At 38.2% G+C, this 15,511-nt stretch overlaps 1 protein-coding gene across 1 annotated transcript in view; it reads left to right on the top strand.

The window, feature by feature from the left end:
• LOC121949544 (metabotropic glutamate receptor 4-like) overlaps positions 1 to 15,511 on the top strand; it is a 240,766-nt gene that overhangs the window by 175,554 nt on the left and 49,701 nt on the right. The window lies entirely within an intron of this gene.

Here is a 15,511-nt window from a genome sequence, read left to right as displayed (position 1 = left end):
TTTATTTTCTCCTCGTGTTCTGTCTCTTCCTTTGTTTATGACAGCTCGCTGAAATCATGTTTAAGAGATTAGATGTGGAAAGTGGAAAGCAGGAAAGTACAAGACAATTATTTTTATTATTATGAGTCCTTGAAACGGTGATGGAAAAGTTTTGAAATTTTGTCCATGAAAATGTGTGGGAACCCTGTTTAGAAGGGCAAGCATCCCTTTTTTTTATGCCTGGCCATGCATGCATATTTATACAGTCATGTAAGTAGTCATGGATAACCTGGAAAGGTCATGGAATTTCACAGTGAGCCCTGGAAAAGCAAGGTAATGCCGTTTTATGTGTATAGCACATTTTATACAACAGGGCAATTCAAAGTGCTTTACAGAGCAAAAAACTATAAACACATTTAAGACAGGAGAGTTACAATAAAAGAAAAAAGATAGAAACTGTAAAATGAATTACTAAATGATTTACAACAAAAAAGAGGTGCAAATATGAAAAGATTATTTAAAATGATTTAAAATCAAATTTTAAAAAGTTGGTAGTCACTAGTGGGTGGAGTAGGCAGTGTAAAAAGGAACATTTTCAGTTTTGACTTAAAATTGGTCAGTAGGGGTTTATCCAACATCCTGTGGGAGGTTAGACTATGTTTGTGGTGCCTGTTAAGAAAACGCTGCTTCACCATGTTTGTTCTGACCCTTGGGACGGTCAATAGGTCGGCCCCAGATGTCCTGAGGATCCTCAGAGGTTCATACGTCACAGACATTTCTGAGAAATATTTCGGTGTTCAGCTACAAAGTGATTTATACACACAGCACTTTTGAAATCCATTCTGTGGGTGAAATGTAGCCAGTGTAAGGATTTCAGAAGTGGAGTAATGTGGTCATATTTCCTAGTTTTTGTCAGGATCCCCGCAGCAGCATTCTGAATAAGCTCCAGTTGCTAAACAGCTTGTTTTGAAAGGCCGACAAACAGACCGTTGAAATAATGTAATTTACTGGAAATAAAGGCGTGGGTGAGCCTTTCAAGGTCTTGCTTTGACATTATTTCTTTGACTCTAGTAATGTTTTTTAAATAGTCGTAGGCACAGGAAGAGACAAGGAAATGAGAAAAGGTCATGGAATTAGTATAAATCCCTGAAAGTTTTGGTCAAGTCATGGCATTTTGTAATGTGTAATGAAGTTGTTACAGTAATCTTTCGTGGATAACCCCTTAGGTAATGTGACAAAACTGCAAATTTATTTTATGTAGCTGTCAACATACAGTAGCTCTACATGCATTAACAGCGCTTTGTTTATCATCATGTACATTTTCTCCCTGAGCTCCGTCTCTCCCTTCATGAATGCCAGCTCATGGAAATTATGTGTGACATGTATTATGGGGAAAAAAGGACCCTTAATACATTTGAATAAAAAGGATAGTTAAACGCACATCACATAGGTGCAAGGCTTTCAAAAAACAATACTAAACAATACAATTCATTACTCCATGCCATACAAGTTTATTGAAGAAACCATTTCGATCCTCTTCTTCTTGGAGATCTAATGTGCTTTTTGATAAAAAAAAGATGTATTGTGATATAAAGGTTTTTGATATAATGTTTTTATTGTTTGAGATAGGCTTGATGTTTTGTAATATTGTCTTGACATCACTTTTTTGTCTATGTATTTCTTCAATGTGTTTTCTGTGTAATCTATTTAATCGATTGTCAATTGTTTAACTACCCTGAATGCTTGAGATGGTTAACCACACCTGCAAGCGTAGAGCGTATTGGTGTCATCTTTCCAAAAAATTTGACCTGATGAAGATCTAAGCAGGATCGAAACGTTGTCTTCAATAAACTCGTATGTCATGGAGTAAGTGTGCAGGTGTTACCTTTTTCCTTCATGAAAGTTGTTTTTTGAAAGCCTTGCACCTACGTGATGTGCGTATAACTATCCTTTTTTTTTTCAAATGTATTAAGGGTCCTTGAAAAGTCATGGAGAATCTTGAAAGTTTTACCATGAAAATGTGTGAGAATCATGTCCAAATTAAGCAGGCTAAAACAACTGATCCATTACGTCAATCAGCAACTACAAAGAAATTTAATTAAAAATATACTTAACAGTACAGGATGAAAACCAACTTGAAGTTATCAGGGGAACTGATGTCAACAGCTCATCCTGTGATGTGCTTTGTTAGCACATCAGCTTCACAGACTGCTACTTAAAAAAAGCATGTTTTGTACTTTGTACTGTTTTCACCTGTGAAATATTAAAAACAAGCCTCTGGTGCTCACTGAAAGAAACTTTGTGTTAGACATCACTCACAAATCAGCAAGTGAGCAAAAGATGTTACCTTTCATTACTTGACTTGAAAATGTGCTAGCAGTAACATATATGACATGCACTAGTTTTGTCTATTCTACTTTGCTGGAGCTATACTTTTTTCATTGCCAGATTTTGAAAACAGGCCTGTGGATTATCCTGAGTAACTGGATCATGATTTCTGGAAAGAGACATTGCTGTTAACTTTTTTTTTAATGTGCTTTGAGAACCACAAGCCTAGTGCTGGGTAATTTCATTATATTTCTTCTCTTTGGCCAAAATCTCTAACACTCTGCAACTCACACCAAAATAATCTGTATTGATAAATAGCACCACAGGTAAGTGGAAAAATCTGTGAATTGTCCCTTTAAGTGCAAATGCAGCATCAACATCAGGTAATTTTTAACATATGATAAAGTAGGTCCCTAAATAGACTTCACCTGTTTGCACTAATTGTCTTTTTAGGAGCATCTGTTCAGTGTGCAGGCGCCCTTCTCTCTTGAGACTGTTTTTGTCTAAACACCTCATATTGTGTTTGGATCTGCAAACACTAACATTAAAACCACACAGTAAATTTGCCAGTTAACTTCTAAGAGTAACCTAAAAGTTTGTCAACACTCAAGTCTCCTTGACAGAGCCACAAACAACCAGAGCCACAAAACGGCGGTAAAGAGTCTTTTAACTTCACGCAGCCAGAGGTGACATGGATGACATAACTTTAAGCCCAGTAATTGGACTGTTACAGCCATACCTGTTTGAATCAGAGACCTCTGTCTTGCTCCTCTGACCTATTTTAAGAAACCAGACTTTTTATGTGCAGTCAAGAAAGTATGTTTGCTCACCTGAAGCTCATACCACAACCTGAAAGCTAAATCCAGTAATTCTAAAGCAAAAATGTATACCAAAATTCAATTCAACAAATGAAGATCATGAAAACCAGTATTGCACTATGTTACATAACACGTGGGACATACGCAGGAGGGAAAAGGAGAAGGAGACACCCTAGATAAAACTGCACACCATTACCGGACACAAAGTGGGAAAATCAGCCACTCTCGCATTCATACTATAGCAATTTTGAGCCTCTTGTCCCACTAAATAATGTGTCTTTAGGCAGAAACCACACACACAGCGGGAAATCAGGGGGAATCAAAGTAACGACCTTTTTGCTGTGAGGTGACAGTGCTAACCACTGAGCCACCACTGAGCCCTGGAGCCAGATGTGTGTTTGCACAATCTGCATGCGCTACTTTACACACAGACACTGGTGTTTAGAAACAAGAATGTGTCGTGACAGTATGTGAACAGTGATTCCACGCATGCGATGCACGATGGTTTTCTAGACTTCACTGAAAAAGAAAACATCCAAGAGGGAAAACAGTCTTTTTTTTATTTTTCTGCACATTACAGAGCAGTTTTTATGAATGTGTGCAGTAATATTATTCTTTCCTCATGTACGATCTTATAATAGTTTTTTCCATAATATACAGAAATGTTGAAATAGGAAATATGTAAATATATGAGACATATCAGATAATAAATATCAATGGCCTTATTCCAGAGTCATTTAAATCAGTTTTGTAATTGGTTAGACTAAATATGAAGACCACAGTCTCCATCCTCTGAACTGAGAATAAAATTGAATTAACACCTTTCAAAATAATTTCAACAAAAACTGTACAACATTCATAAAGGCAGTTATGGTGTATTACACTCCAGTGTAAGTGTACCCTATAAAATACCAGCTGAGTGTGCATTGGGTCCTTTTCATCCTGCTAACTTATGCTTCCTTGCTTTTTCTGTCCTCCTGTGACCCAGAAATGTTTTCCCATCTGCAATCATAAGGATGGTTCACCCTTCTTCCTTTAAAGTTTTAGTTGATAACTTTTTGACATATTGCTGAAAGTGTCACTACATAGCACTAAATGAAACAGATAATCTGTGAAAAAAAAGTGATATTTATCTGCCTACTCCTTGTAGCACTTCTCTTTTTTTTAAAAAAAAAAAACAAACCTTTGGCTGTTTTTTGCCCTTGATAGAATAGCTAGTTATACACGTTCTCCACCAAAAGTCATGCGTGCATGTGTAAACACGCTAGACGAGGCTATAGACTGCTCTTTCCCATTGCCAATAGAGCAGAGCTGTGTACAAAGCTCTGCAGAAGTATGCCTTTCTGTGTATGTGTTTTTTTGTTTTTGTTTTTGTTTTTTAATCTGTCATGTTCAGGTAAACAGTAGGAAGCAGCATGGAGGCCAGTGAAAACTTTACTGTGGTTACTTCTATTTATATATTTCTTTCACATTCAGTCTGTCTTTGAAACTCAGTGCAGATTAATACGGATCTCTGTTTTAGCGCTGCACAGGTGGAGATAGACAGTAATTCGTGGCTACACGTCATTGCATCTTGCTGATTAAGGGGCTAAAATTAGTGCATTCACCCATGTGTTCTGTTCCTATCGATGCAGATTGTAGGCAGAGGTGATAAATAATTGTGAATACTGCATTCATTTGACCTGATGTGAATTCCAATTATGAACTTCCCCACAGCATTAAAAAGCCAGATGTTAGCGAGTTTTTTGTGCCTTGAAAAAGAGGCTGTTGACAGGAACGGTGAAAGAGAGAGGGAGGGTGCACACTTCTAATGGCCTCAATGCACTTAAACAACCAATCGCAGGCGGGGAGTCTCTTATGCACCTGTCAATCATGTCAATCACTGCTTGTGAACATCAGTCAAACTGTACTGGTCAGGGACATATCATAACGTATCGTTTAGCTGCCAAATGAGGAAGTTGGTTCAGCTGGTGGGCAGTGATACTTCGTACTTCGATTAACTATTTCCAACATGGCGGCCAGGTCATAAACTCATCTCCTGTTACAGCTTAACAGAATGCTGAAATATATTTCTGAAAACATTTTTCTGTGAGAAATAGGCAGTGCAGTAACAGAATCTTGATTTATATTAGATTAGCACTGTCAAGGTTGAAAGTTTGACCACAGTTCATGAGCAATCACTGACACGATTGACAGCTGCATTACAGATTACTCAGCTCTGATTGGCTGTGGCTGCCATGCGGCCTTCTGATTCTAGCAAATACCATTAGAGGCAGTTAGAGGAGGAAGAGGAGGGACATGATTTTATAACAGACTGTCTTATGTACTTCTATCGGAATATAGTGACAGTTTCAGCAAATATGACAAAGTTATTTTCTTAAAAGATACCAACTGAAGCTTTAAATGTACCTCAAGGAGAGAGGAGGCCTTAGAGCGAGGGAACTTAGGTGTATGTGACACAGAAGTCTTTAATCAAGTGTGTTTTTTTTTAAGTTTCTTGACTTATAAATGACGCACCTCCACATGATTCTTATTTCACACAGTTCATTCTTAAAGTGCTGACTTTGTAGTGTTGGCAATAGGGATTTACAGACATAGCATCATTTAATTATAAAGTGTTGTAGTGTCACACAAAGCAGCTGTTGGATATGTGTTTCTTTTTTTCCTTTTATGATACAATCAATGCAAAGTATCTCTTTAACTTTGATACCTTAGAACCAAAGATTTCTCATTTGGTAGGTTCCTCCACCCTTACATGTCTTGCTTGTGTCCTCTGCCTGCATCTCCCATGGACAGGACTAAGACGTGAGGAAGGGAAGCTAGCGAGGGAAGCAAGGAAACACATTAACATGTGGAAATGCACCTACAGTAGATAAGATGTAGATATCTCTAGTGGACAGTAATGTGTTAACTTGCAGAGATTTTGCTGTACCCTTTATACCACAGGGAGCTTTCAATTTAATGACCCTGATTGTAATAGACCAGTCAGTGAGCAGGACTGCCTTATGGTAATTTTTGGATTTATAGCATTTTTATACCAATGTGATGAGGAACCTTGATTGTCAGGTAGTTAATTCGCTGAATAACCCCCAAACAGACATCTGACATCTGTTTATCTCTTAAAGATGTCTCAATCAGGCCGCTAAAAATTATAATATGTCACATATATTTTTATTTCTATATAGAGGAAAGTTGCATATACAGACAAGAAGATAACTATTGCCCACTCCTACTGTGCATAACAGCTTAAAAGGCTGCTTTGACAATGTTGCCAGATAAAACATAGTGTTTGTGATCTGTGTCCAGTTCTAAATGGGTTTACATCCATTTATGCATAATTTTGGGAGCAATTACCATGCTCATATATTTGCTGTAATGATGTCTGTAATGACGTCCAATAGTAAGAGGGAAGGACCCCAGTGTAGAGACTCATTACTCAGGAGAATCTTGATGTTTATTTATTTATAGACTCCGAATTTAACAAAGGGAAGTCTTGGCAAAACAGTAAACAACTAAAACAGTTCTGTGGAAACACCACAGACTCACTAAAAGCACCAGAGAGAAACTTCGACTGTAACTCAAGAGGTGGGCTTCAAAACCAACAGCTGGCATCGTGTTCACAGTCCCAACACTGAGCTTGAGAGAGAACAGAGAGGGTTGTACGTACGGAGACACTCAGGTGGATAAGATAATACTGATGGATGAGTTAGTCTCGAGATTAGGCGGTGTGACCCCTGGTTACCTGCCAGTGGGAGTGCTGGCAAGAACATTGTGGAACTCTTTTGGGAGCATCAGTGACAGTTCAGAAGCGTGCCATCTGATCAGCACTCAGGATAACACTCAAAACATGTGTTTACATTTTCAGAATAACTGGGGTGTAACATATGGAACAGTGTGTGTGAAGGGGTTTAAATTTGGCATAAAGACGGCGTGTTTCTGTTTTGCGTACATCAGCTTTCGGCCTTTTTGAATCTAAAGAGAGTTTCATGCGTCTTTCCCTGGAGTCATTACACAGAAGGTTACTGGAATATTTACAAACATCTATTTTAGTTTATAAAAGCTTTAAAGTGAAAAAATGTCAAGTTCAAGAATCAGGCTTTACAATGATAATCTGCCAATGTTCTCCCCACCTAAAAATTTAAAGAATAAAGCTGTTTTTCTCTTCTGTCAAAAAATCCCATGGCCAGAAATTCAGGTGTGTTATATTATAGAGGCAAATTTGACCTTAAACCGCTAGCATCAGCAGAGATAAGGAGTGAGCTACAGAAGTCTTTCTACAGCGTGATTTATGAAACTTTCAATAAGTGTCACAGAAGTGTAAAAGTCATGTGTCATTTTTAATTTTTGCTTCAGCGAAAGGTTTTCAGTCTTTGTAACAGTTCTTTTAAACTCTGAGTCTATTTCTTTCATGTGTGGTGACACGAAGCCTAATCTGCACAGACGGCTGTTGAAATCACACAAATATTCTGCTGTATATGTATCAGCCGTATCAATATTGTATGATCAGACCCCAGTTGCTCAGTGACAGGCATACTCCCTTAATAAAATCAGTACATCAGTAAATATAAACACTGTTGATTTCTTCCCCTGGAGCTGACGTGAAAACTGTTTCAGCTGCTGTCAGTCAGCCTTGTGAAGGCAATGTGGCCGGCCGCTGTCCTCTCAGCTCACCAGGAGCTGCTGCTGACAGATGGCTGCTTCTGTGCTGTATGTCAGGAGCAGAGCTGCCCTTACCACTACTCCATGACGCTTCGGGTTGAGTCTGTCAGCCAATCAGAGGCTGTGTTCCTTACATGTTGACCAGTCAGAGGCTGTGTTTCGGACTAACTTACTTATTGAGAGGCTGTGTTTTTGACTTGTTGACCAATCCGGAGGCTGTGTTTCCGATTGTGTGGCAGCTCTGATCCCAAACGAACATGTGATCGGTGCAGGCTTCACAAGGAAGAGTAGTTGAATTAATGTTGTCTTGTACTTTTTGTAGTCTTTGTGTATGTAATTCTTAATTTCAATACTTGAAAAGACAAAGGAATTAATTCTTCTTTCAGTCATTTAGGATGAGCTAGTTGTACAGTTGGGTGGGCCAAGAATAAAACGCTGCATCTACCTATTTTGAACGGAATATAGAATAGAATATCTTTATTGTCATTGTACAGGTTAATGTAACGAAATTCAATTGCACTGCCTGATTGAGGTTGATTGCTGGTTTATCTAATGTTTCACACATTTCCATCATCAGTGAAAGTAAAGATTTACATTTACAAAAAGTAGAACAGAAATGTAATGAAATTATGCTTGACAGATCATGACAACTGGTTCAACCATTTTGCATGTAATGACTGTCATGACTGGAGTATTACTTTTCAAAAGAGAACCAGTGAAATACATTTTGATCAACATACATAAAGACGTAGTAAATGATGTAAAAAAACAGTAAACAATTGCACAACATCATTTGCATGATTGGCCAAAATGCCTGTACTTTGTTCAAAAGAACGAAAAGTTGCTTTTATGATGGAAAACAATGGAGTCATTTGTCACAGAGCAGGTAACAGGCAACACTACTTAGTAGGATAAATTGGTTGTCATTTTTTGTCTTTTTAGGGGTCTTTAATAAAACTCTAAAATATCACCTTTAAAATGAACATGGCCTACTTGCACATGTGAGGCTGTTGGCTAGATTTATATTTTATCTGCAGCTTTGCAAACAAGCAGGATGAGAGGCCTCAAAAAATACGACCACATAAAATGAAATACAGAAGAATGAAAATGAAACTGCAAATAGGGAGAAAGAACGTATCTGCTGCGCTGTAGAATAAAGTTATTATGAGACACACAGCGCCTAAATCTTGAGCAGTCAACCACATAATTGACTGAAGTGATCACTAATGCTGTACAACATGAAAAACTCAGTCAAAGTTGATATAAAATAAATGATTCAGCAGTGATTGCATACTTTGATTCACTCTGTGTGCTCTTAAAATGTACTTTACATAATTCACTCTTACATAAACCCTCACTGCAGGGGTTAATTTCATGACATGGTGAACACTCTCACTATATCAGGAGTGATTGCGGTAGGTACCTGTATAATTCAGTCAGTAGCTCTCATGTGACCACCCTCTCATTGCAGACATCTTAGTGTTAAACTTCTCTATCCACTCTGCTTCATGAGGAGAGAGAGTCTCGCAGCATTTGTTTGAGGTTAAAGTGTGACACTCGTGGTGCCTCTCCACCGGTGGAGAGCTTTGCAGAGTCTTGCAGGCAGCTCTGAGAGAACCACATGGGGCATGCTGCAGAATTATCAGTGTCCTGAGAGGGTTATACGGCTCAGCGTGATCAAAGGATAAGGAGGGAATGAGTGACTGGAAAAAAAAAGGGAGACTTGTCTTTTATATGTGAATGAAAGAGATGTAAAAGTGATATTGATTAATGTGGGAAGGAGCGGGAAGGTAGAGCAGGGACACATCTCATAGGCTTCTTATATCTGCTGCATATTAATGACGTGGGAGCAGCAGGAAACACAGCAATGCAGATAAACCAAGCGTGTGCTTTGCTTTGTCATCCAAGCATCTATTTTTTAAACCGCTTATCCTGTTCAGGGTTGCAGGAGGCTGGAGCCTTTCCCAGCATGCATTATGGTTAGAGGTGGTGGGGGATTTTCTTTTGTATGATGAAAATAAATAGAACATAGAACAGGGTTGAGTGATTTGAGGAAAATATCTAATTGTATTTGGCTATTTCCTAGAAGCAGCGCTTACCAGTGTAGATCTGAAAGAAATGTATTTCTCAAGTATCAAAGAAAAGAATTGTTCTTCATTTTTGGCCAGCACCACTATTACAAATTCACTCAACTCAACAACTAAGTGCTGTGTTTACATGACGCCACCACCTGTATCTCCTTTATATGTCAATAAAAGCTCACTCGTTTTGAGCAGTGTCTCAAGACAGAGTTTCTATAGAGTGGTTGTCTTAATTTGGGAAGCCGTTCTTGGCCGAGTTAAAATAGTTCTGACACCGGAAAGCAGAGAACATACAGATAAAATAGAAACATTTTTCTCATTTGACCACCTCGATGAATCAGTGTTTATTAGTACAGCTGACAACATTTTCTGGCTACAGATGTCTTTACAGCTGATTAAGATCAACACTTGGCATCTTAACTGAGTAAACTTACCAAAACTGGGGTCAGCAGTTTTCTGGAAAAGGCAAAAAAAAAAGAAGAAAGAAATTTGAAAATGCATCCTTCTCCTGCAGCTCTCTCCTCTTTGTCGTAAGCCCCAGGGTTTCCCAAAAACTCATTAATTTGTGGCGGTCCGCCATGACTATAACATAAGCTGCCACTTTTGATTTTCCAGTTTTGGAGTTGGAGCTTTAGTTAGGAGTGCTGTGAGATTATATAAACTATTCGGTGTTTTGTTGTACCACACTCTCGTGACGCAGAGTGCACACTGTGCACAGATGAAGCACAATGCCAAATGCAGTAAAGGTGAAACTTAAGTCGTGATTGTGCTGGGTCTTAAATATTGCATTCCCTGGGGCAAGCTCCAGCTCATCTAGTAGAGTGTGTGCCACACGTGCTGAGGCCTTTGCAGCAGCACAGGTTTGATTCCAGCCTGTAGCCCTTTGCTGTTTCACTCCCCCTCTCTGTCTCCCCAATTTCCTATCAATCTTTTCCTATCTAACTCCTGCTGAGGAAAAAAAGATCTCATAAAGAGTTCCACCTGAGTTACAAAAATGTTCTTAGTTAATGATACAAAGAACACACACATGAAATAACGTAACAGAAAGTTTGCTGCCAACACAAACCCCACTGCCGGGTGTCACAGTGGGCTGGGTCTAACCTGTGCAATGGCAGCAACAGAAAGTCTGCTAATACGGCGGGGACATCAGTGGATCAGACCACTGGTGCCTCGGTTTGTTGAATTCAAGTTACTGTCACTTACTTAAGGTCTGTGCCTGTGAACGTTTTTTGAGAGGACATACTGTGATTTTAGGCTCTAGCTTACATTAACTAAATAAATGTGAACTTGAGGCTGCTGTCATGAGCCTTTGACTGCAGTTAGCTGAATGCTTAACTATAAGCAACATTTTCTCACCCTTCCAAAAAGCTGATAGTGATATGTGTTTCATTTCATTTACTGTCAGACTCTCTTTCAGACTCTCTTTCAGACTCTTTTCGATAAATCTGCTATACTATTTGGGGTTTAGTGCAGGCAGTTGCTGCCAAAGCAGGAATAGCCAATAGGAACGCCTTCTCTCAGAAATGAACTTTGATTTACCAGAGTCTCCTGTCACAGGCTAGATTAGAGGCCAACAAAAAGAAACATGAAAGTACAGAAGTCTAGTTTTCTCTCAGTCCATTTTAATTACTATGTGCTAAAGGCTTATTTTGAGATTTTTATCCACTGATTTAAAAATAAATAAATAAAATCCTGCCAATAGGAGCTCTAAGACATGGATGTTGTAATTTATCAATAAAATTTCAGCTCTTGCATCTGGAAAATTGAACTTAAATTGCAATTTGAAATAAAAACAATTAGTCTTTTACTTATCAATTAATCAGCTGGTCAATTACAGTGGATTTTTCGTTTTTCTATTCATCAAGTAAAAAAAAATACTGATACTGACTAATTATGTCCTTTCAAATATGAATATCTATAGCGTTTCTCTTTTCTAAATCTTTTAAAATCCAATATCTTTGTGTTGTAGTTGTTAAAAAAAAACCCTGATTTTTGACTCTAGGAAATTGTGATTGGATTTTTTTTCACATTTTTATATGTGTGTTTTATAGCCTAAAAGGATATCTGTTAAATCAAAAACATATTTTACAGGTTAATCAATAATAAAATAATTAACTCCAGCTCTAAAATGATATAAATAGCTGCTTTAGCTGTAAATTCAGAAGATTTAAAGTCAAATTCTAAGATGAACCAAATAATGAAAGAAGAGCTGCACATACTGCGCCAGTGTCAGATTAATTTAAGAGGCAGCCCAACTGTTTTGGCAGGAAAAGACTGAATGGCCTGTGGCCAATCGCAAGCTAAAAAAAATGGTCAAAGGTCTAAGCCCACACACACTGTCACAAAATGTCTTGTGTGTCACCTCAGAGTGGAAGACACCCACACTTTGCTTCTGCTTTGCTTAATCTGAATGGATTTCTCTGAGAGCAAAACGCCAGCCTCGAAAATGTGTGTGAGAGAGCCAAAATGCCGATGAGGAGGGAGCTAGAGAGAGAGAGTCACAGGGAAAAAGGGAAATGGTCTTATGGAGAAGAGACAATACAAAGTTAGTGTGGGTGGCCTGCCAAGCCTGCAAGAGAAATATCACTCTCACACTCAGTCTGGCTCGCAGGATTCCCCATGGCATAAGCGTGTTGGCCAAACTGTGACAATCTCTGTCCAATCAAGGCCCTGTGGCCCTTAATTACTGAGCCGTAACCTCCAACAATAATTCATGCATTTCAAAAGCTCATGAGATAATCGGGGGCATTAAAATGCCTCTGGTCTGCAGCGAGGAGCTGGAGATGTAGTAAATGAAAGATGGCTAACAGAAAGAGACCTTTGCTGATTTGAGGGCGAGCACTCTTTCAGATTGAAGAGGCTACAGAAAATTGCTTGCACCTTAAGAGGACAGATGTTGCATGAAAAATGACTGTCTGTCACAAAATGTTTGGTTATGCAACGCTGGTGTCCACATGTCCAAAACATTAACTGAGGCTATAGCAGAGATTTGTACGTCAACTCGGGCCGCTGCACTGACAGTGAATAGAAAACCTTGTGCTCTTTACATGTAAGCAAGTTAAAACTAGTTCAAAGCTTTGAGCCGAAAATGTGACTGAATTTCCACAGAATCTTTCAATATATCATAATATTTAATTAGATCAGTTAACATCTCACCACAGGTAGGTTATTAATAAGGGTAATTATCATAATTATACACTGGCAGGTACAAGGTTGAACATGTATTTACAGTAGATGTTTCCTGGTGTCACCTTATTTCAACATGAAATGTGAATCATTCCTTAACAACGTGAATTTAATCTAGGTTTTTTACGCTTGACTTTGTATTATGCTGCATGTCTGTGACATTATACTTCTCTAAAATGTCTCTATTATGGAGGTGTAGTCCAAACTAGTTAATAGATAGGCAAGTCTAATTTTAGGGGTCCCTACATCATATTGCTCTGAAGCTTGTTATTTAATTTTACAACTTAAAGGTTTAGATTTAGTGGCATCTAGAGGTGAACTACTGGGGCTGATGCAAAAACCGGAAAGGCCCTTTATAGAGTCAATATTTGGATTGTCCTTTTCGTGCAACTGTAGAATGACATGGCAGACTCTGTGAAAGAGGACCCACTCTGTATGTAGACATAAACAGCTCATTGTAAGGTAACAAAAACACACTGATTTTAGTCACAGTTAACTACATACTAATAAAAAAATAGATATATATATTATAATCCATTTCTGCTAATAGATGGACCTAATTCTCTGCACTGAACCTTTAAAGTGCTTATATGTCAGAAGTATTTCATGGTAGATATATTTCCCTTTTAGAGTAGGAAAATCTTCTGCAGCGACCGTTAGCATAACTCATAGACGTGCGTACCAGGCTGTAAACATGTTTATTTCTGCCGTAAAGTTGGCCATTGTAACATGGGGGTCTCTGGGGATTTACTCAGTTTTGGAGTCGGCCTTAACTGGCCATTCAGTGTAGTGCAGTGTATGGCTCATCTGCACCGGATTCATTTTTACCCTCGGAGGCTGCAGCTTGGTCATGACTCCCAAACTACGAAACTTAAACCTTGTGAAAAACGTACATCCATTTATTTTATTATTTTGTCGTTTACTGATAAAGCTCACATCCTTTTGTGTTTTGAAAAAGTTTTCGCAATTCCCCCCAATGAAAAAAAGAAAACCTTCATTTTTTTTTAATTAGCTGTATTTTTTTCATGACGTGCATTTGTCAGTTTGCATTCTTACTCATACTTTTGCTAAATGTGCCTTATAGTATATACAACATTTGTCCTAGAAGGAGATCTTTCCATTGCCTTTGGAAATGCCAACAAAATAAAAATTTCTTGAAAAATATAATACATAGCGACATTTTTTCTGGGTTGCCTGTCTGTGCTCAGGCATCTATCCTCGGACTTCCTCCTTCTGAAATATAAGACTGTCAGGTGCAAATACAAACATAATCATGTCATGCTCACTTTTGAACTTTTCTAAATACTGTTTTGCAGCCTCCTGGAGAAACACTGAGTCATTGTTTTCTTTTTTTATCAAAAAGGGGGAAATAACAGCGCTTTTATAAAAATTAGGAGACAATTTATTAAATATCTTTAAAGTCAATCACCAAGATGTCTGCTGACCATTTGAAAAAAAAAAAGTTGTAATGCATAAAGATAACTGCAGGTTTTTGTTTGATTTCATCTGTATCTTTATTTGGGCTTTTATTTGTACATTTGTTGTGTTATTTTTTGAAAAAAACAATAAATATAATTTTCAAAAATAATTAAAAGCTCTTTAGCTAAGAATACATTATCCGAACAAATTCAGCTTATTTCTAATGCCAAACAAAACTTTGAGCAATTTTGAACACCACTGGCTCAATCACATTTTTGCTAAATGTGGTGGAAAAAACGGCTTCACACACCGTCAGGTAAATTTTCATCCACCAGTACAGCCAATGTGTCAAGATTTCTGCAGTACATCCCCCACCCTGTGCTTATTAACTTGCTAAGCTTAATTAATAATTCTATTTGGCATGTTTATAAATACATGCGGCTCTATCATTAGCTCATCCCTGGTAATTAGTCTACCGTTAATCTCAATTGAACACACCTGCTTTTTATAATCTCTTCTGCACATACAGCAGAGTTACACTGAGACGGCTTTCAGATTGGAGGCTCACGAGGAGAAAGGAGGAGTTGGGATTGGCATGTTGTATCTCCTCCTCAGACCGCACCTCCTCATAGCAATTAACAATCACAAAAAGCAATGGAACAACCTGGGCCAGGATTAATGAACTCCTATCACAAGTTATTACATTGAGCCTATGAGCGGATTATCCCTGTCCTGTGAATGGATGTCTCCATTTCCTGCCACTCTGACTCCTCACTGACTTAATTTACAGTCGGACACACAGCAAGTCTGGATTTGATCACAATAGAAGGTATATCTGTGTTTTTAAAGTTGCAAATGGAAAACGGCACACTGCATATAGGTAATAGTTAATGTATAAACATGTAGGTCCAAGACCTAATGTGTATAAAACCACTCAGAGGGAAATCCAGGTATTCTTGCTGGAGAGATGAGAAAGAGTTTTTTGTTTTTAACTGATGAGATTTCCCAGAGGAGAAAACCTTGCACTCCAGATATTGGAAT

Source organism: Plectropomus leopardus, chromosome 2 (genome assembly GCF_026936395.1).
Source record: "Plectropomus leopardus strain MGB_pleo_1.0 chromosome 2, ASM2693639v1, whole genome shotgun sequence".
Lineage (NCBI taxonomy): Eukaryota > Metazoa > Chordata > Actinopteri > Perciformes > Serranidae > Plectropomus > Plectropomus leopardus.
The sequence above is the reverse complement of the archived record's forward strand: the minus strand, read 5'-3'. Positions and strand labels throughout refer to the sequence as shown.